The sequence below is a fragment of the Phacochoerus africanus genome, chromosome 4, assembly GCF_016906955.1.
Source record: "Phacochoerus africanus isolate WHEZ1 chromosome 4, ROS_Pafr_v1, whole genome shotgun sequence".
Classification (NCBI taxonomy): Eukaryota; Metazoa; Chordata; class Mammalia; order Artiodactyla; family Suidae; genus Phacochoerus; species Phacochoerus africanus.
In genome coordinates, this window is record NC_062547.1 from 93988434 (window position 1) to 94009245 (window position 20812).

Consider the following 20812-nt stretch of genomic DNA (forward strand, 5'->3'; position numbering starts at 1 on the left):
CTTCTTGTAAAATATATTGAAAAATTATTCTTCTACTAAATATGTTGGTTTATATAGAAATGATCATATTTCCTATGCTATAATATAATATATACAAAGAATCTTTTCTGTTTCTGAAAGATGTTAAAGTTTCAACTTTAAGGCAGAAGAGCCCATCAGACTCTGAAATATTTCTCTCAGTCTTAACTTCTAATTCCCAGTTCTTAAGTCCCCCCTGTGCTTAGCTAGGTCAGCTGCTACAGCCTACAAGTTACTGAGTCAATCTTAATAGATGCAGAAATTCCAATGAACAGCCTTAGGAACCTTGCTCTCAGTAGGGTTTTGATGAAATGGTTCCCTGTGACTTGGGATCCTTCAATTGAGTGATGATTTCTAGTCCCCTCCCATGCTTCCCAAATTTTCATTTCCAATCAGGACTGAAGCAGAGTGCTTCAGAGTAAAGGCTGAAGAATGGTCTATTGTCTCTGGTCAAAGCCTCTACTAGGAATGATTTTTTTTTTTTTTTTTATGCTCCAGTCTCCTGAAGTTTAGCTGCTTCTTCTCTAAGTAGCCCTACACTGAAACACCTAAAGGACAAGATGATGTCCTACCTTGCCCTCACCCATTTTTCTCTATTAATTTAAGATTTAATCCAAATAGAAATCTTTAACTGGAGTCAGTGTTACTCATAAATGGAAATCCAGAATGCCCTTGTCTCAGCTCTAGTGTCTTTGATTTCTGAACAGTGATGGAGAATGAACGTTGAAATGTGATTGAGATAGCCTGACCAAGAGAATTCTACAGTTTAACTAGAATATGTTCTGCTGGTATCATCTCTGCCATTAGTCTCTTGTTGCATATGGACTTCTTCCCCACATTGTCTGTGATAGAGAAAAGAGACTGTGCCTTACCACTAAGCCACAACATGAAAATGCCAAAACATCAAGTAAATTTAGTGGCTTTAAATACTATTACCGGAATGCATGCATTTTATAATTATATTTCATATGTAATGTTTATGTAATTAAATTTTATAATACTGATAGGACAAGTATAATTTATTAACTCTAAATAAGAAAAAAATAAAACTCATGCTTTCTAGAGGACAAACAGAAAACTAAAAACAATAGCTTGCAGATACAAATCATTTTAATTAATATATGTATTTTCTCAACAAACATTATTATTTTAAATAAATTAAAGGAAGCATAGAAAGCTTTTTAACAATCAAAAGCATTTTGAAATTCATATACATGTACATATTGATTGAATTAAAATATAAATTGCCTAAAAAGTACATAAGAAATATCATTAAATTGAATGCTGGTATGAATTTTTAGTAACTTAAAATATTTTATGGTTGTAATTATCTTTCATTGTATGTATATGAATTTTATTTTTGTGTGGTCTCATTGTAAAATGGTTCACCTTGTAAATTCTATGCATTTGTTTCATTAAATAGTCAGTTTGAATCATTTCTTTTGCTTTTTTCCTCCAAAGAAAAATGAAAATAGTCCTCAACTTTGAATAACTATACTAAGAATCATTGTCCACAGAAAACTTTTAGTTGTATATAGCAGTGATATAAATATTTTCTTTGAAATTAAATTATGGCCTATAATTTTAAGCTGTGTAGAGTCCGTGGGTAGATTCTAGTAGTTATTCAAACCTCTTCAAATAATATGGTATTTTCAATGTAGCTCTATATGAGATTTTTTTTCCAAAATTTTACTAGGTTTTCAAGGTAGTTATAAAGGACCACTGCCTTAGGGAGAGTCTGACCATTCTATAACACATTTCAAAATTTGAATATGCACAGTTATATTTTTGGAGAAATACTTTATCCCTGGTCATTGCTTCTAAAATCACAATACTATCAACCTTTGAGTTGAGTTGGGTTCCAGAGTGACTTGGGACGCCCAGCTGATTGGCTCTTATCACAGGTAGCCATGTCTGAGGCTTCGTGGAATGCTGCCTATGCAAAGCTGCTTGGGACAACATGCTTCTTAGTCTTGATAGTTGGTGAGTGTGATACATTGCCACTAGCAATCTATGTTCTGGCATAGGATACTGAATGCAAAAAATTTTCAACATCTATGCAGTGGTAGTTAGTGAACATGTTGCTGTCCATTGTGGAGAAGGGTCATATTTTGGTTATCTTTTGTTGCATATGAAGATGCCTCAAAATATAGCTCCTCAGTACAACAAATATTTGTAATCTAAAGTATACCTGAATATTGGTAATCCAGGAACATCTTAGTTGAGTGGTTCTGGCTCAGAATCTCTCATGAGGTTGCAGTTAACAGGATAGCTAAGACTTCAGTTGTCTGAAGGCTTGACAAACTGAATCACCTTCTAATCTCAGTCACCTGGCTTTTGGCAAGAGGTTTTAGTTTATCCCCCATGTAGGCCTTTCCCCAGAGCAAAGGCTTTGAGAGATCATACATGCAAGAGCAATGCTATACTGCCTTTTATGACTTAGTCACTGAATCACATAACACCATTTCTGCTTTATTATGCTAATTTAGAAACAAGTCACTAAATTCATTCCAGTCTCAATGAAGAGAGATTACATAAACGTGTGAATCCCAGGAAGAGAGGATCACTGGAAGCCATCAGCTCTGGCAAGTTTGTGTGAGCCAGCTTTAGTATATCACTGGTTGGACTTCTCAGCACAGGTGGAGCTCCATTCTGACACCTCACACCCAGTTGAGAACCAAAATCAAGAGAAAAACTATGAAAACACAAATATATCAATATTCCACCTGCTCATAGCATATCTATGTTATGCAGAAACAAGGGAAACTTCCCAGGCTTCCTCTGAACTCATGAGAGGGGGAAAAAAAAAATACATCAATCTTAACCATTTAGGCTGTATTCTCAGATACTCACTCTTTTTTGACACACTGATATATCCTACACTGTATCAGTGAAACCTGCCATTTTGCTCAAGCTCCTTCATCCTCTGGGAGACCCCCCCACTGAATATAATCTATACTGCTAGAGAGATGAATAGATCAGGACAGTGTGCTTCATTCTTAGGCCCCACCGAAATTGGGCTTCTTCAATCTTTTGTGTTTATTTCCTTAAAAAATTTTCCTGCAATGCCCATTGCTTGCTGGGAAGATCCATTCATACAGATATTAGGGCATATCAATTTGATTGACAAGTCACTTCTTTTATCATGTTTTTTTAAAAAATATTCTCTGTTTCATTTTTATAGCTTTTTTTTTCGTATATTTAAGTCTTTCAGCCATTTGGAGTTTATTTATTTATTTATTTATTTTTATTATTTTCCCACTGTACAGCAAGGGGGTCAGGTTATCCTTACATGTATACATTACAATTACATTTTTCCCCCAGCCTTTCTTCTGTTGCAACATGAGTATCTAGACAAAGTTCTCAATGCTATTCAGCAGGATCTCCTTGTAAATCTATTCTAAGTTGTGTCTGATAAGCCCAAGCTCCCGATCCCTCCCACTCCCTCCCCCTCCCATCAGGCAGCCACAAGTCTCTTCTCCAAGTCCATGATTTTCTTTTCTAAGGAGATGTTGATTTGGGCTGGATATTAGATTCCAGTTATGAGTGATATCATATGGTATTTGTCTTTGTCTTTCTGGCTCATTTCACTCAGTATGAGATTCTCTAGCTCCATCCATGATGCTGCAAATGGCATTATGTCATTCTTTTTTATGTCTGAGAAGTATTCCATTGTGTATATATACCACTTCTTCCGAATCCAATCATCTGTCGATGGACATTGGGTTGTTTCCATGTTCTGGCTATTGTGAATAGTGCTGCAATGAACATGCGGGTGCACATGTCTCTTTTAAGTAGAGTTTTGTCCGGATAGATGCCCAAGAGTGGGATTGCGGGGTCATATGGAAGTTCTATGTATAGATTTCTAAGGTATCTCCAAACCGTTCTCCATAGTGGCTGTACCACTTTACATTCCCACTAACAGTACAGGAGGGTTCCCTTTTCTCCACACCCCCTCCAGCACTTGTTATTTGTGGATTTATTAATGATGGCCATTCTGACTGGTGTGAGGTGATATCTCATGGTAGTTTTGATTTGCATTTCTCTTATAACCAGCTATTGTTGAGCATTTTTTCATGTGTTTGTTGGCCATCTGTATATCTTCTTTAGAGAAATGTCTATTCAGGTCTTTTGCCCATTTTTCCATTGATTGATTGGCTTTTTTGCTGTTGGGTTGTATAAATTGCTTATATATTCTAGAGATTAAGCCCTTGTCGGTTGCATCATTTGAAACTATTTTCTCCCATTCTGAAAGTTGTCTTTTTGTTTTCTTTTGGGTTTCCTTTGCTGTGCAAAAGCTCTTCAGTTTGATGAGGTCCCATGGGTTTATGTTTGCTCTAATTTCTATTGCTTTGGGAGACTGACCTGAGAAAATATTCATGATGTTGATGTCAGAGAGTGTTTTGCCTATGTCTTCTTCTAGGAGTTTGATGGTGTCCTGTCGTATATTGAAGTCTTTCAGCCATTTGGAGTGTATTTTTGTGCATGGTGTGAGGGTGTGTTCTAGTTTCATTGCTTTGCATGCAGCTCTCCAGGTTTCCCAGCAATGCTTGCTGAATAGACTTTCTTTTTCCCATTTGATGTTCTTGCCTCCCTTGTCAAAGATTAATTGACCATAGGTGTCCGGGTTTATTTCCGGATTCTCTATTCTGTTCCATTGGTCTGTCTGTCTGTTTTGATACCAGTACCACACTGTTTTGATGACTGTGGCTTTGTAGTATTTCTTGAAGTCTGGGAGAGTTATGCCGCCTGCTTGGTTTTTGTTTCTCAGGATTGCTTTGGCGATTCTGGGTCTCTTGTGGTTCCATATAAATGTTTGGATTGTTTGTTCTAGTTCTGTGAAAAATGTCATGGGTAATTTGATAGGGATTGCATTGAATCTGTAGATTGCTTTGGGTAGTATGGCCATTTTTACAATATTGATTTTCCCAATCCAGGAACATGGAATATCTTTCCATTTCTTTACATCTTCTTTGATTTCTTTGGTTAAAGTTTTATAGTTCTCGGCATATAGGTCCTTTACCTCCTTGGTCAGGTGTATTCCGAGGTATTTGATTTTGTGAGGTGCAATTTTAAAAGGTATCATATTTTTGTATTCCTTTTCTAATATTTCATTGCTGGTATACAGAAGTGCAGCTGACTTCTGAATGTTCATCTTATATCCTGCTACTTTGTTGAATTTATTAATCAGTTCAAGAAGTTTTGGGGTTGAGTCCTTAGGGTTTTCTATGTAAAGTATCATGTCATCTGCATACAGTGACAGTTTGATCTCTTCTCTTCCTATATGGATGCCTTTTATTTCTTTGGTTTGTCTAATTGCTGTGGCTAGGACTTCCAAAACTCTGTTGAAGAGCAGTGGTGAGAGTGGGCATCCCTGTCTTGTTCCAGATTGGAGTGAGAAGGCTTTCAGTTTTTCCCCATTGAGTATTATATTTGCTGTGGGTTTCTCATAAATGGCTTTGATTATATTCAGGAATGTTCCCTCTATACCCACTTTGGCGAGGGTCTTGATCATGAATGGATGTTGGACTTTGTCAAATGGTTTTTCTGCGTCTATTGAGATGATCATATGATTTTTGACTTTTTTTGTTAATGTGGTGTATGATGCTGATTGATTTGCGTATGTTGAACCATCCTTGTGAACCTGGGATGAACCCCACCTGGTCATGGTGTATAATTTTTTTGATATGTTGTTGGATTCGGTTGGCTCAGATTTTGTTGAGAATTTTTGCATCTATATTCATCAATGATATTGGGCGATCGTTTTCTTTTTTGGTGGTATCTCTGTCTGGTTTTGGAATGAGGGTGATGGTGGCATCATAGAATGTCTTTGGGAGTATTCCTTCTTCTTCAACCTTTTGAAAGAGTTTCAGGAGGTTGGGCACCAGTTCCTCTTTATATGTTTGATAGAATTCACCTGTGAAGCCATCTGGTCCTGGACTTTTATTTGGAGGGAGTGATTTTATGACCTCTTCAATTTCATTTCTAGTGATCGGTCTGTTCAGTTGGTCTGTTTCTACTTGATTCAGTTGTGGCAGGCTGTAAGATTCTAGAAAATTGTCCATTTCTTCCAGATTGTCAAACTTGTTGCCGTATAGTTGTTCATAGTATTCTCTTATGGTTTTTTGTATTTCTGCTGTATCCGTTGTGATTTCTCCTTTTTCATTTCTAATTTTGGTTATTTGGGTTCTTTCTCTCCTCTTTTTAGTGAGACTGGCCAGGGGTTTGTCAATTTTGTTTACCTTTTCAAAGAACCAGCTCTTGGTTTTATTCATTTTCTCTATTGTTTTTTGAGTGTCTATTTTATGGATGTCTTCTTTGATCTTTATAATTTCCTTCCTTCTGCTGACTTTAGGCCTTTTTTGTTCTTCTTTTTCTAATTCATTTAGGTGGAGGGTTAAGTTGTCAATTTGGGATCTTTCTTCTTTTTTGAGAAAGGCCTGTATTGCAATAAATTTCCCTCTGAGCACTGCTTTCGAAGCATCCCATAGGTTTTGAGAGGTTGTGTCTTCATTGTCATTTGTTTCAAGGTAGTTTTTAATTTCCTTCTTGATTTCCTCATTGACCCATTGGTTTTTTAGTAGCATGTTGTTTAGTCTCCATGCAGTAGGTTTTTTTCTCTTTCCTTTTCCCATGGTTGATTTCTAATTTCATGGCATTGTGGTCCGAGAAGATACTTGAGATAATTTCTATGCTCCTAAATTTATTGAGGTTAGCTTTGTGTCCCAAGATGTGGTCGATTCTTGAGAATGTTCCATGAGCATTTGAGAAGAATGTGTATTCGGTTTTTTTTGGATGTAGTGTCCTGAAGATATCAATGAAGTCTAACTTTTCTATTGTTTCCTTTAGGATCTCTGTTGCTTTATTGGTTTTCTGTCTAGAGGATCTGTCCATTGATGTGAGGGGGGTATTAAGGTCTCCTACTATGATTGTATTCTCATCAATATCTCCCTTTATGTCTGTTCATATTTGTTGTATGTATCTGGGTGCTCCTGTATTTGGGGCATATATGGTTTTTTTTTTGTTGTTGTTGTTGTTGTTGCTATTTCTTGGGCCGTTCCTGCGGCATATGGAAGTTCCCAGGCTAGGGGTTGAATCGGAGCTGTAGCCACTGGCCTACGCCAGAGCCACAGCAACGCGGTATCCGAGCCGCGTCTGCAACCTACACCACAGCTCACGGCAACGCCGGATCGTTAACCCACTGAGCAAGGGCAGGGACCGAACCCGCAACCTCATGGTTCCTAGTCGGATTCGTTAACCACTGCGCCACGACGGGAACTCCCATATATGTTGATGATATTAACATCCTCTCCTCGGATGGATCCCTTAATCATTAAGTAGTGTCCTTCTTTGTCTTTCTTTATGTCTTTTGTTTTAAAGTCTATTTTGTCTGATATGAGCGTTGCGACTCCTGCTTTTCTGTCGTGTCTATTGGCGTGAAATATTTTTCCCCGCCCTTTCATTTTCAATCTATATGTATCTTTTGTCCTAAGGTGAGTTTCTTGTAGGCAGCATATTGAAGGTTTTTGCCTTTTTATCCACTCAGCCACTCTGTGTCTTTTGATTGGGGCATTCAGTCCATTGACATTTAAGGTGATGATTGATAGATGATTATTTATTGCCATTTGAACCTCGTGTTCCAGTTGATTCTATGGTTCTCCATTCTTCCTTTCTTTTTTTTTTTTTTTGGTTGGATGGTCTCCTATTATTATCTGCTTGAGTGTATTTTTTTTTCATTTTTTGCAAATGCAATATTTGGTTTTGGCTTGTGGTTGCCCTGTTTTTTAAGTATGCTAACCGCTTCCCATAATTGTGTGTTTTAGCCTGATGGTCCTGTAAGTTCAAACACTTCATTACTATATTAAAATTAAGAAGAGAAACATACAAACAACCAACCAAAAAGGGTTATTTACTTCCTAACATCCCTTGCCCACATTTTATGGTTTTGATGACTCTTTTTTATTTTTTCTTTTTAATTTTATTTTGTTTGAGGCCTGTTCATGATTAAATGTGTATGCTGGCTTATTTGAGTGACTGCTCTCTGATTGTGGTTTCCTCAGTCCTAGTTCTTCCTCTTCTTCTTTTTTTTTCTTTCTTTTCTTTTTTCTTCCCTTTCCTTCCTTTCTTTTTAGTTTAGAGAAGCCGTTTCAATATTTCCTTTAACCTGGGTTTTGTGTTGCTGTATTCTTTAAGTTTTTGTTTGTTGGGAAAAAATTTTATTTGCCTTCTATTTTAAATGATATTCTTGCTGGATAGAGTATTCTAGGTTGCATATTTTTTCCTTTGAGCACTTTAAATATCTCTTGCCATTCCCTCCTGGCCTGTAGTGTTTCTGTAGAGAAGTCAGCTGCTATTCTTATGGGGGTTCCCTTGTAGGTAACATTCTGTTTTTCTCTTGCTGCCTTTAGGATCCTCTCTTTTTCACTAACTTTTGCCATTTTTATTATGATGTGTCTTGCTGTGGGTCTATTTGGGTTCAGTTTGTTTGGGGCCCTCTGTGCTTCTTGTATCTTGAACCCAGTATCCTTTAGATTTGGGAAGTTTCCAGCGATAATTTCTTCAAATATATTTTCCATCCCCTTATCTTTTTCTACTCCTTCTGGAATTCCTATTATGCGTAGATTGGCCCGCTTTATATTATCCCATAGGTCTCTTACATTGCTTTCCAGTTTTTTGGTTCGGTTTTCTGTCTGTTGACCGGATTGGGTGATTTCCATTATTCTATCTTCCATATCACTGATTTGTTCTTCTGCATTATTCATTCTGGTTTTTACTGCCCTTAGTTCAGTTTGCATCTCTGCAGATGAGTGTTCTAGTTTTTCTTGGCTCCTCCTTATATTTTCTAGTTCCTTTCTGAGGGTATCTGCATTACTGTTCATATCTTCTCTTAGTTCCTTCAGTATTTTCACTATTTCTCTTTTGAACTCCAGGTCTGTCAGACTGCCGAGATCTGTTTCATTGTTGACTGTTTTAGGTGAGTTCTCCTGTTGGTTTGACTGGGGGTGGTTTCTCTGCTTCTTCATCTTGCTTGTTGTTTTCTTTCTCCTGAGGGAGTTGTACTCTCCGTGATCGGGCAGTGTTTGCCTTGTCACTGCCGTGGAACATTTCCTGAGGGCTGGCGTTGTTGGTCAATCTTTTTTGAGGCAGTGTGGCTTTTCTGGAGTGTTGATGGGGCTAACAGTGTTTCTTTGAAGCAAAGGAGGCCTTCCTGAGGGCAGACAGGACTGGGAGGTCCACCCCACGATGGTAGCAGATTTCACTTGGTCATGCAGAGCTTGCTCTGGTGTTTTTAGGCTGTGGGGTTCTTGCAGGGGGTTGGCGGTGTTGGGCAGCTGTTCCTCAGGAGTGCAGCACCCGCTGGGGGCTGGAGCAGCTATCTGGGTCACTGAGAACCTAAGAGGCTCTTCCCTAGGGCAGCCCAACTCAGAAGGCTGGCATGAGAATATAGGCAGATCTTTTCACAGTCTGGCAAAGCTTGTTGCAGCTTTTCTGGGCTGCAGGAGCTCTTCTAGGGGGCTGGTGGTGCTGAGCCGCTGTTCCGCGGGAGTGGGCCACCCCCTAGGGGCTTGGGCGGGTAGCAGGGCCACTGGAAACCCAAGAGGCTCCTCCCCGGGGCAGCCTAACTCAGAAACACCGTCTGAGATCTTTTCATGGCTCGGCCAGGCTTGTTGCAGCTTTTCTGGGCTGTAGGTCATCCTGCCTGGAGCTGGCAGTCCTATGCAGCTGAACCACTAGGGCACCCCCTGGGGGCTTGGGCGGGTAGCAGGGCCTTTGGAAACCGAAGAGGCTCCTCCCCGGGGCAGCCTAACTCAGAAAGACCATCCGGCAATTAGGCAGATCTATTCACTGCCTGGCTAGGCTTGTTCTAGCTTTTCTGGGCTGCGGGCCTTTTCTCGGGGGCTGGTGGTGTTTGGTGCTACTCTGCAGAAGTGTAGCCCCTCCAAAGGGCAAGCAGGCCTGTGCAGGGACAGCCCCTGCGGTGGTAGGCTTCAGGCAGTTGTTGAGGCCAGCCCTCCTGGATGGCAGGCAGCCCCAGGTTCGGCGAGAGCGTAGGTTGTGGCGGGGGTGGGGGGAGGGGATGCACTGGGAAGCACAGCTTTCAGCTAGCTAGCGGGCCTATAAGCTTGCTGTGGCGTGGGGGGTATTCTATGGGGACCCACCCCTTCTTCTCTCCCCTCCCCAGCATGGGTGCAGACCAGGCTCTTTTCCCAGGTTCCCCCTGATGCGGCTTTCCACTTCCCCGCCCCTAGAGTATTGCTCCCTTCCTCTGCGACAGCTTTGTTTTCTAGTCTCCCAGGCAGTCTCTGCCCCATCAAATGGTTTCTAGACCTCCCAAGCAGTTTCCGCTCTGCCCTGCCCCCCAGCCCGGGGGCTAACCTCTGGAGCCTAGGTCTCGGTGCCCAGCCCCCACCCAGGCGTCTCAATTTTTGGTGACTGTGCCCGTAGTTCAGATGGTCCATTTGGTTCTTGATCGGCTTTTCCATACTCCAACTTACTACTACACTCTTCTCTGCATCTGGAGATTTCTCCGGTTCGTTTGATCTTTCCCCCGTGTAGGTGACTTTCCAGGGTGCGGGATCCCTTTCTCCTCCCCAGTTCCCTTTCGGGAGCGCCCGTCCCGCTCGGATTCACCTTCTCTCACTCTCCTCTTTTCTCCCGTTCTGCCCCGTAATGTCACGAACTTCTTGCCGTTATTGGAGTTTAGGTTCTTCTGCCAGCGATTGGTTGCTGTTCTGTGCGAGTCATTTATTCTGTAGATGTGCTTTTTTTTGTTGTGTTTGTGGGAGAGGGCGAGCGTGTCCCCTACTCCTCCGACGTCTTGTCCTCTCTCTATAGCTTTATTTATATGTAATTAAGTACCCAAATTGGAAGGGAAAATGTAAAACTGTCATAGTGTATGACATGATACTATACATAGGAAATCCTAAAAATTCCATGAAAAAACTACTAGAGCTCACTAATGAATTCAGTAAACCTGTAGGATACAAAATTAATACACAGAAATACACTGAGTGAAGTATCAGAAAGATAAATTAAGGAAACTATCCCATTTACAATCACATTAAAAAGAATGAGATAATTAGGAATACCCTATTCAGAAAAAGACCTATACTCAGAAAGAAACTGAAGATGGCACAAACAAATGGAAAAATATACAGTGTTCATGGATTGGAAAAATAATGTTAAAATGACCATACCCCCAAGGCAATCTAAAGATTCAGTGAAATCCCTATCAAAATACCAAGGGCATTTTTCACAGAACTAGAATAAAAAATTTTTAAATTTGTATGGAAACACAAAAAAACTAATAGCCAAAATAATGTTGAGAAAGAACAGAACTGAGGAATATTCTCTCTGATTTCATAGTATACTACAAAGCTATAGTCATACAGACCATATAGTACTGGCATAGAAACAGACACACAGATCAACAGAACAGAAAAGAGATCCCAGAAATAAATTCACACACTACTACGAAGGAGGCAAGAATATACAATGGAGAAAATACAGTTTCCCAATAAGTGGTGCTGGAAAAACTGAACAAATACATAGAAAAAGAATGAAATTAGAACATTCTGTATACCATATAAAAAATAAACTCAAAATGTATTAAAAACCTAAGTGTAAGACCAGAAACCAGAAAATTCCTAGAAGAAAACAGAGTGAAAATATTCTTTGACGTATATTGTAGCAAATTTTTTTTACCTGTCTCCTAAAGTGAAGGAAATAAAAGCAAAAGGAAACAAGTTGGACCAAATTTAAACTTAAAAGCTTTGAACAGCAAAGGGAACCATTAACAAAATGAAAGTACATCCTACAGAATGGAGAAAGTATTTACAAATAACATGACTGATAAAGCTTAATATCCAAAATGTATGAACGGTTCATACAACTCAATATCAAAAAACCAAATAACCTGATTATAAAATGGACAGAAGAGCTGAATAGACTTTTTTCCAAAGAATACATGCAGGTAGCCAACAAAGACAAGGAAAGATGCTCAACAACACTAATCACCAGGGAAATGCAAATCAGAACCACAATGAAATATCACCTTACACCTGTCAGAATGGCTGTTATCAACAAGCACACAAACAATGAATCTTGTCAAGGATGTGAAGAAAAGGGAACTCTTTGCACTGTTGGTGGGAATGTAAACTGTTGCAGCCGCTGTGGAAAACAATTTGGAAGTCTCTCATAAAACTAAAAATAATAAAAATAGAACTACCATATGACCTAGCAATTCCACTCCTGGATATATATCCAGAAAAAAACACTAATTTGAAAAGGTACATATACCCCAATGTTTATAGCAGCATTATTTACAGTTGCCAAGGTATAGAAACAACGTAAGTGTCCATCAACAGATGAATGGATTAAAAAGGGGTGTGTGTGTGTGTGTGTGTGTGTGTGTGTATTCCACACAATGGAATACTACCCAGCTATTAAAAAGAATTAAATAATGTCATTTGCAACAACATGGATGGACTTGGAGGGTATTATGCTAAGTGAAATAACTCAGTGAAAGTCAAATACTGTATGTCATCACTTGTATGTAGAATCTAAAAAAAATACAACAAACTAATTAATATAACAAAAAATAAGCAGACTGATAGCTACAGAAAATGAACTAGAGCAGGGAGATGGAAGGAAAGAATGGCTATATTAGGGGTGGGGCATAAAGAGGTACAAACTATTATGTCTAAAATAAAATACAAGGATATATTGTATAACAGGAAATATAGCTAATGTTTTATAATAACTGCAAATGGAGTATATCCTTTAAAATTGTACACTTATAATTTATATAATATTGTATGTCACTGTACCTCAATAAAATATGTAAAAATAAAAAGAATTTTGTAAAAATTTTGAAGACAGCAAATAATGCAATAAATCTGTAAGCTGATTACTTAAAAGATATTTTTAAGACATTTTTAAATGGAGAAAAACTGTCTTACAGAAAAGAAAAAAAGAAGAACTTGGGGAATATTGTTTGCAAAAACCCTTCCTGATGAATCTGCCAGACAAGAAGCTTCAGATAACCAAAAGACCACATATTTCATGATTCTGTTTTTATGAAATGTCCAAAATAGGCAAATACATAGAGACAGAAGGTAGATTAGAGATTTCCTAAGACTGAGGGGATGGGGGAAATGAGCAGTGACTGCTAAGGAGACAATATTTCATTTTTTGGAGGGGTGATAAAAATGTTTTGAAATGTATTTTGGGAATCAATTTAGTATGACTCTACTAAAACCACTACAAGGTACACTTTAAAAGCATAAATTGTATGATAAAACTGCTAAAAGGAAAAAGTTCTATTGTAGGGGAAAGAAATCAAAGACATTAGGAGATACTAAGTTTAGAAAGTAAGTGGCATTTATGACTCACCTAGTAGTCTCCATATTTTTTCCTGAGTGTATCTGAAGATAGTCTCTTAACCAAAACCACAAGAAACATATTGCTTCTTGTTCTCTTTTATTTATTGAGATTATCTCTGTAAGCCAGAGAGGCTTATTGGAGATGTTAATATTAAAATGGGTTTATGATTCTAATCAAGTTGTGCTATGGCAAGAGTCAAGCAGCACTTAACTGTCAGAGACAACATAAATGTGGCTACTGTAATAGATAAATAGGGCCAACAGAGTAATCAGAATGGACAACTCACAAATATTTGTTTCCTGTAACCAAAATTTCATGTTTGGGAGGGAGTTATTTGAGTTATCAAAATGAAAATTTTGATCTTCTCAAGTAATTTCAGAGGGGGTTAAGTTGATACACCTGAATAATGTGGAGAGTCTATACCTTTGTCAAAGGATTTTTTGACTTTTCTTACTACTTTCTTTAGAGGAATCTGTAGCTATAAGTCTCTAAATATTTTCTCATAATTAGAATATTAATGAAGAAATTGGAAGTGGCAAAGAACCACAGTATAACTAGAGCTTTGAGCTAGAATCATATATGAACACACATAGTATGTATGGCTCTGGTTCCTGAGTGTATAGTTGGAATAAATATTCGAAATATTGACATAGTCTTGGTGGTTGCAAGCTGTTATCATGGAACAGAGCAATGGGGAAGCCCCTGGGACATTTTCTTTCTCAAAAGTAAAATCATAGATTGTATTAGGAACAAACACAGGAAAAACACAGGAATCGTTATTCCTTTCAGAGCTCCATTTATTATACATTTTTGTCAGAATAAAATCCACAAATTGATATCAATATTAGTCCATTTGTAGAGACTATTCTAGATGTGATCTGTTTACTGTAGTAAGTGAATATTCTGGTATCTGCTATACAAATATCAATGTGACCAATGTCTTTTATTTTGCATCATGATAAGTAGCAGATACTATGTTTTTTATCTGACAAGAATTTCAGTTTACATTGACTGTCTTGCCTCCTAGGATATATAAATTATCTGACTCTGTGCAACAATAAAATCTATCAGGAAAATTAATCATCTCGTGTATATGATTGAATACTAATTTTCTACATTAATGTTATCATCCGTATTGGACTAAAAAGCAAGAAATGTTAGTTAACTATACACCCTGGTGAGATATATGCATGCCAGAATATGTAAAATAAATTCCATGAAAATTCAGGGCCCTGTGATTTCATTAATGATGTTGCATTCTAATGGTTTGGAGTATGTCAGGATATCTTTTCAAAGTGATGACTAATAGAACCTATGCCATCTACCATTAAGAAAATACAGTCTTTGGTATATTTCTTATAGTTGATTGTGCTCCTCTGATTCATCTCCTGGGTGATACAGAATCCTCTAACTTTGAACAGATCTAAGGCAAAGGCAAAATAAATACATTTGCAACTTTTTCAGGCTACAAGTAAAACAGTACTGTCACTTGGATATTTTAGTAATTAAGAATTAAGATAATGATTCACCCTTAATAGGAAATTTACTGTAGAAGCCCCACAGTGTTAGAGCACAGACATTTCATCTTTGGAAAATATCAGTTCTTTTAATAAACATATTTGTATTTTCATTGTGCCTTGGTAGAGACTAAAGCCATGGGACACCAGATTCTAATCAAAATAAAGATGGTCTGGGAATTACTTTACCATATAATCATAGGATTAGATGGTAACATTCTTTTTATGGTAACACTCCTTCATTAATTGGACTTGGTATCTAACAGATTGTACTAAGTAAACCTTGAATACACATATCAGTTAAATGAGTAGAGTATTTATATTCTCAGAATGCCAAATTTTGCTAAAGTTCTAACTGCTCAATAATCTTGCACCAGCCATTTGGGAATCTGCTATAGAATTCAAGTGTCTTTTTTTTTTTTTTTTAATAGAAGGGAGAATTGACATTGGTGTCTGCAATCAGTACATCTTATTTTTCACAGTACTTTTAAAGAGAGATAAGCTTTTTATTGCAAATTATCTAATTTCAGCAGCATTGATCAATCCTGAACACCTAACATAGTATCATGTATCTAGGTAGCCAGAAAAAGAGAAGCTTATACATTGGTAATTCTTTTCTTAAGGGAAGAATGTCTTAGTTTACTGAAAGACTGGATTTCGGTTTGCTTTCCCTGACTGCAATAATTTTACCAGAACCATCACATGCTATTAAAAGTGCATCCTTTTTCTATGAGGCATGAAAAATAAGCTTTTGTTCCTGTGAAAAAGAAACTAGATCTGAAGCAAAATAAAAGTTGTAAATTAATATAGAATTGACTGTGAATCACATACTGCATTAAACCAGACCACCAAGCTGGTCTTACAGAAGAGAATAATGGCTTATTAAAGATATAATTTTAGATAATGTGTTCAATTAGAAAAATGAAATATTCTGATATAAACTCTAATATAAAATACCAACGACTAATGAATAAAACAAAATCCTTTTATGTGCATAGATGAGCTCACAAGAAATTGAGAAGTATATCACTAGCCTTAAAAATGAAGAAGAAACAAAAAGGGAGTTATAAACCAAAGTGATGAACTAACTCTGTATTACAGTTGCCCTGGTTATATTTGACAATCTTGGTAATCAAGACTCTAGCATGTTAATGGTTAATGTGACAACAGCAGCCAGGGCAAAACTGAATAACCCTATATGGCCCCTCCTCTTGAAAGGCTACTGTCTTAATGAAAACCATGGACAAGAAAGAAATACTCCCTCCTCTAACAACATATTCATAAAAGACTCTAACAGATTCTTAGAGTTTGATTTCCTACCCTGCTCAAAATTTCTTAGTATCCTTAGAAAGGTAGAGGTGCTGGGATGCAGATTGCACTCCACCTTGAAGCTGGCATGGAGGGTGATGGAGAGATGAAGGATGTGGAAGGAACATGTGGCTGCACCCCAGTAAGCAAGGTGGCTTGTGGCTCAACCAAATAAACTCCAGTGTTTTAGCTCTGCCTAATAGTTTTTATTGGGTAATAAGATTTGCTTCAGCTTTGAGAGTCCCTTAACTCAGCAGCCCTTAACTGTATCATTTTCTTACTGTTGATGCTGGGATATTTGGTGATGCAAAGTCCAATTGATTTCTGTCTGTCAAATAGAATAGGTTTTTCTAAGAATTTCATTTTAATCAGAGGTATTTTTTGCCACTTATTAACTTCTCTTAAGTATTCATCAAAATGTAGTATAGAAGCTAGAGGACTTTTCCAAGAAAGTAGCAATCACCACAAGAATTTATGTGACATTTTATATCATTCTCAGTCTCTAGTACAAAAGTCAACAAAATCATGGCCTACAGGCTGGCAGGATGATTTTATAAATAAAATTTTGTTGATCATTTGTTTATGTGTTAACTGTGGCTGCTTTTGTGCTATGAAAGCAGAGTCGAGTCGTTGTTTAACAAAAACTCTATGGCCTAAAAACCTAAAATATTTCCTCTGTGCCTCTTAAAAAAAGCATCTGCTCTTGAGTGTCACCTTTATTGGCACTGCAGACCTGACTTAGTAGTAACTTGAAAACTAGTTGATGTCTCATCTGTGATTTGCCTTGGGACTTTTGTCTGCCTTAGGAAATTCTCGTCAAGAGAGCTGAGAGTCCCTTGTACTAGCTAGGACCCACTGAAAAAAGCTCAGAATAGATCTAAGATTACCTTAATAGACAATGAAAAGAGTTGGGTTACAAGCTGGCCCAGAAGTGTCCATTCTTAATAAGCAGTATATGCTCCACTATCTGAGGAAACTTGCCAAAGTTCTAATAATTCATCTTGTTACTGGCTATAGCAGTATGCATTTCCTTCCTTTTATGCTCAGTGTTAGTTCACAGCTCTGTGTCTGTTGTCTGCTTCTGGCCCAAGCTAGCAAGGAACTTTTCTCATTTAAAGAGAGGTAGCAACTACTGAAACACCATTTGGGCCACTGTCTTTCAGCCTACTTCTGTATACTTAGCCTGCCACCATTTCTCCAGTTCTTCCTCATTATCATTATATAGTAAAATGAGGGCTTTTTATCATCCTCTTGACCATAAAATTTGGTGAAAGTATCCACTGCTAATTGCCATGGACTTAGCAGATCACAGTAATCATTCCATGAAATCATCATACTTCTTGAAAATCATGTTTCTGTCACCTCATTCTTATCACCAAAACTGTCAAGAACTGAGAATGATCTGAAATTTTATCTTATTTTCAAGCGAAGGAGCTGACCTACCAGTTTTATAGATGCTGCCAGAAGATAGGAAGCTCCAAGGTTTAGGACAAAGGATTGAATTATTCACAGCACAGCTATCAACCTTAACTGCAACATATTTGATTTTGTTTCTCTCACCCCCATGGCCCACCAAGATAATGTATATAGATCCAGAATGATGCTTACATGGTTAGCATAGTAGGCTGTATTACAGGGAAGGAACCCTGAGGTTAAGAACCCACATCTTTTCTTAATGGGCAATAAGCGTCCCTACCTTTGCTCTGGTTTCTGTTTTCCAAACTTATTCATTTACACTGTTGAAAAAAAAATAGTCTGGAAAAAAGTCACTCAGTAGTTCCAGTTCTAAGACACACAGAAACAAAAGAAACCAATAGAGAATTGTCCCCTAATACATAGGCGTTGAAAACATGCAAATATAAAACAGAACAAAAACATAGAATGTAAGAACATGCACATAGAAAAGGAATCTTTTCATGTTTGGGACTGTGTGACACCATACACCCCCTACCCCGCCCCAGTTAGGTACAAGTTTTATCTGGGTACAGACTTATTCATGATCTGTAGTGCATATGTGCTACCCCTAAATTAATCACCAAAGTGATTTGTTTCCATTTTATTCTTCCCTGCATATATATTCATTGAGTGAAAATTATGTTCTAAAGTATCTATTTGTCAAATAGTATAAACAAATGAAATTAGATACATTTTCAGTAATAGAACTTCACTTTATACCCTTGAAAGTATAAGTAAATAAGTTAAATCAAGCACTAGAGATTTTGTCCATCTGTTTTTTTCTGGAGGTGGGGATTAAGAATAGGGGAGAGTAATGCTATATTCTTTCCAAAGTCAAAAGTTTCATAAACCCCAGGATTCCCCATATAACTTAAAGAGTACTGTCTTTCTAAAATCATTTGTGTCACACAGTATTTCTGTTTTCTATTCTCAAAATGATAGGCCTCATGCTGTGAATTCAATTCAGATATAAGTGGTATGTAAGACAGACACTTCAGCATAGTTACGTTTGCTAAAGACCAGTTTCACAGCTGGAATTAAATGGTTTTTTTTTCATCGTAATGAAATATATAGATGATGACTATCATTTTTGCAAGTAATAGAGATTTTTAGCAGAAGACAAAAAGATGCTATTCTTAAATTTAGTAGCATTTTTGCACAAAATAATTAATAATTTTAATTAGGTTCAGATAAAGTCTACTAGCTTTTATTATACTAACACAATGTTGTTAACATCTTGTTCACTATTTAATACATATTAATCATGTAACTATATCCCAAAACATAATTTAACTTTTATTCATTTGATTTGATTTACACTTTTCCTTCAATTATTTTTCTGGACTAATTAAACTACTTTTTGTATTTAGAAATAGCACATTTCAATTTACTCATTTGTAACTCCCACGTGTATTAAAAATGAAAAATTCTGAGTTATCTTTCATGAAAAATGCAGGCAATAAAACTTTAGCTATCTCTGCAGAGTTCAACACCAAATAAGAACTAAGATAATGAATAGTTGGAAATTGAAATGTCAGATTTAAGGATAAAGTTTACTAGAGAATATAGATTTAAATGCATAACCAGTGAGACAATAAATACTATAGAGGTCTTCCTAGTCACCATAACAGTTGAACAACTGCAGGATTTTCCCATAGATGGAAAGTGGACCCGTTCCTGTCGCCATATAGTAGAGAGCTGACCAGGCTATGTTCTTTCCACGGAACGGGAAAATAAGAAATGCTGAAGGAGCTGGGACAAGCATTTATCAGTTCCTTATTTCTAATCTACGATAGGATCAGTGGAAGGAGCTATTACTCTGGACCTTCTCCTATGGAAACATGAGATTGGAGGAAAGGAGGTTCACCTTAACAGAAAAATTCTTAGCAATTCCACCTAAGTGAAAGAAAAGAAATTAAAATTTTAAAAGATATGTATTTACACATCGATTCTACAATGACATTTGTGGTTTTGCCAGATCATAGCTCATTATTTTAGCAGTCCACCTATGAAACAGACATACCCTTGCATTCTCTAGCAATTACAATATATGTCCTATTGGATTATTTTTTAATTTTTATTGAAGCATAGTTAATTTACAAAGTTGTAATAATTTCTGCTATACAGCAAAGTGACTCAGTTATACATATACACAAAGCCATTTTCTTTCAGATTCTTTTCCCACATAGATTATCACAGACTACTAGGCAGAACACTCTGTGCTATACAGCAGGTCCCCACTGGCTGATTATTCCATATCCTCAGTGTGCATGTGTCAATCCCAAATCCCCAGTCTATCCCTCCCACCCATTACCTGTCTCCTTTGGTAAACATGGGTTTTTCAAAGTCTGTGAGTCTGTTTCTGTTCTGCAAGTAGGTATATTTGTAACCTTTTTTTTTTTAGATTCCACATATAGGTGGTATTAAATTAGTTTTACTTTCACTGTCTGACAAACCTCACTTAATATGATAGTTTCTAGGTCCATGTATGTTGCTGCAAATGACATTATTTCATTCTTTTTTATGACTGAATAATATTCGACTGTATATATGTACTATATCCTCTTTATTCATTCCTTTGTTGATGAACATTTAGGTTGCTTCCATGTCTTGGCTATTATAAATAGTGCTGCAGTGTGCAATGATCACTGGGGTACATGTATCTTTTTGAATTATGTTTTTGTTTTTGTTTTGTTTTCTGGGTAGATAACCAGGAGTGGGATTGCTGGATTGTATGTTAGTTCTATTTTTAGTTTTTTGAGGAACCTCCATGCTGTTTTCCATAGTGGTTGCACCAGTGTACATTTCCACCAACAGAGTAAAAGTGTTCCCTTTTCCTCACATCCTCTCCAGCATTTATTATTATTTGTAGCCTTTTTTTTTTTTTGATGATGATCATTCTGGCTGGTGTAAGGTGGTACCTCATTGTAGTTTTAATTTATGTTTCTCTGATAATTAGTGATGATGAGCATCTTTCCATGTGTTTTTTTTTTTTTGGCTATCTATATGTCTTCCTTATAAAAATGTCTATTTAGATCTTCTGCACTGAAATGAATCCAAGAGAACATGCCCCAGTGCATTGTAAGTTTTTGCTATGGGACATCATTCTGAGTAACCACTGTATTGAA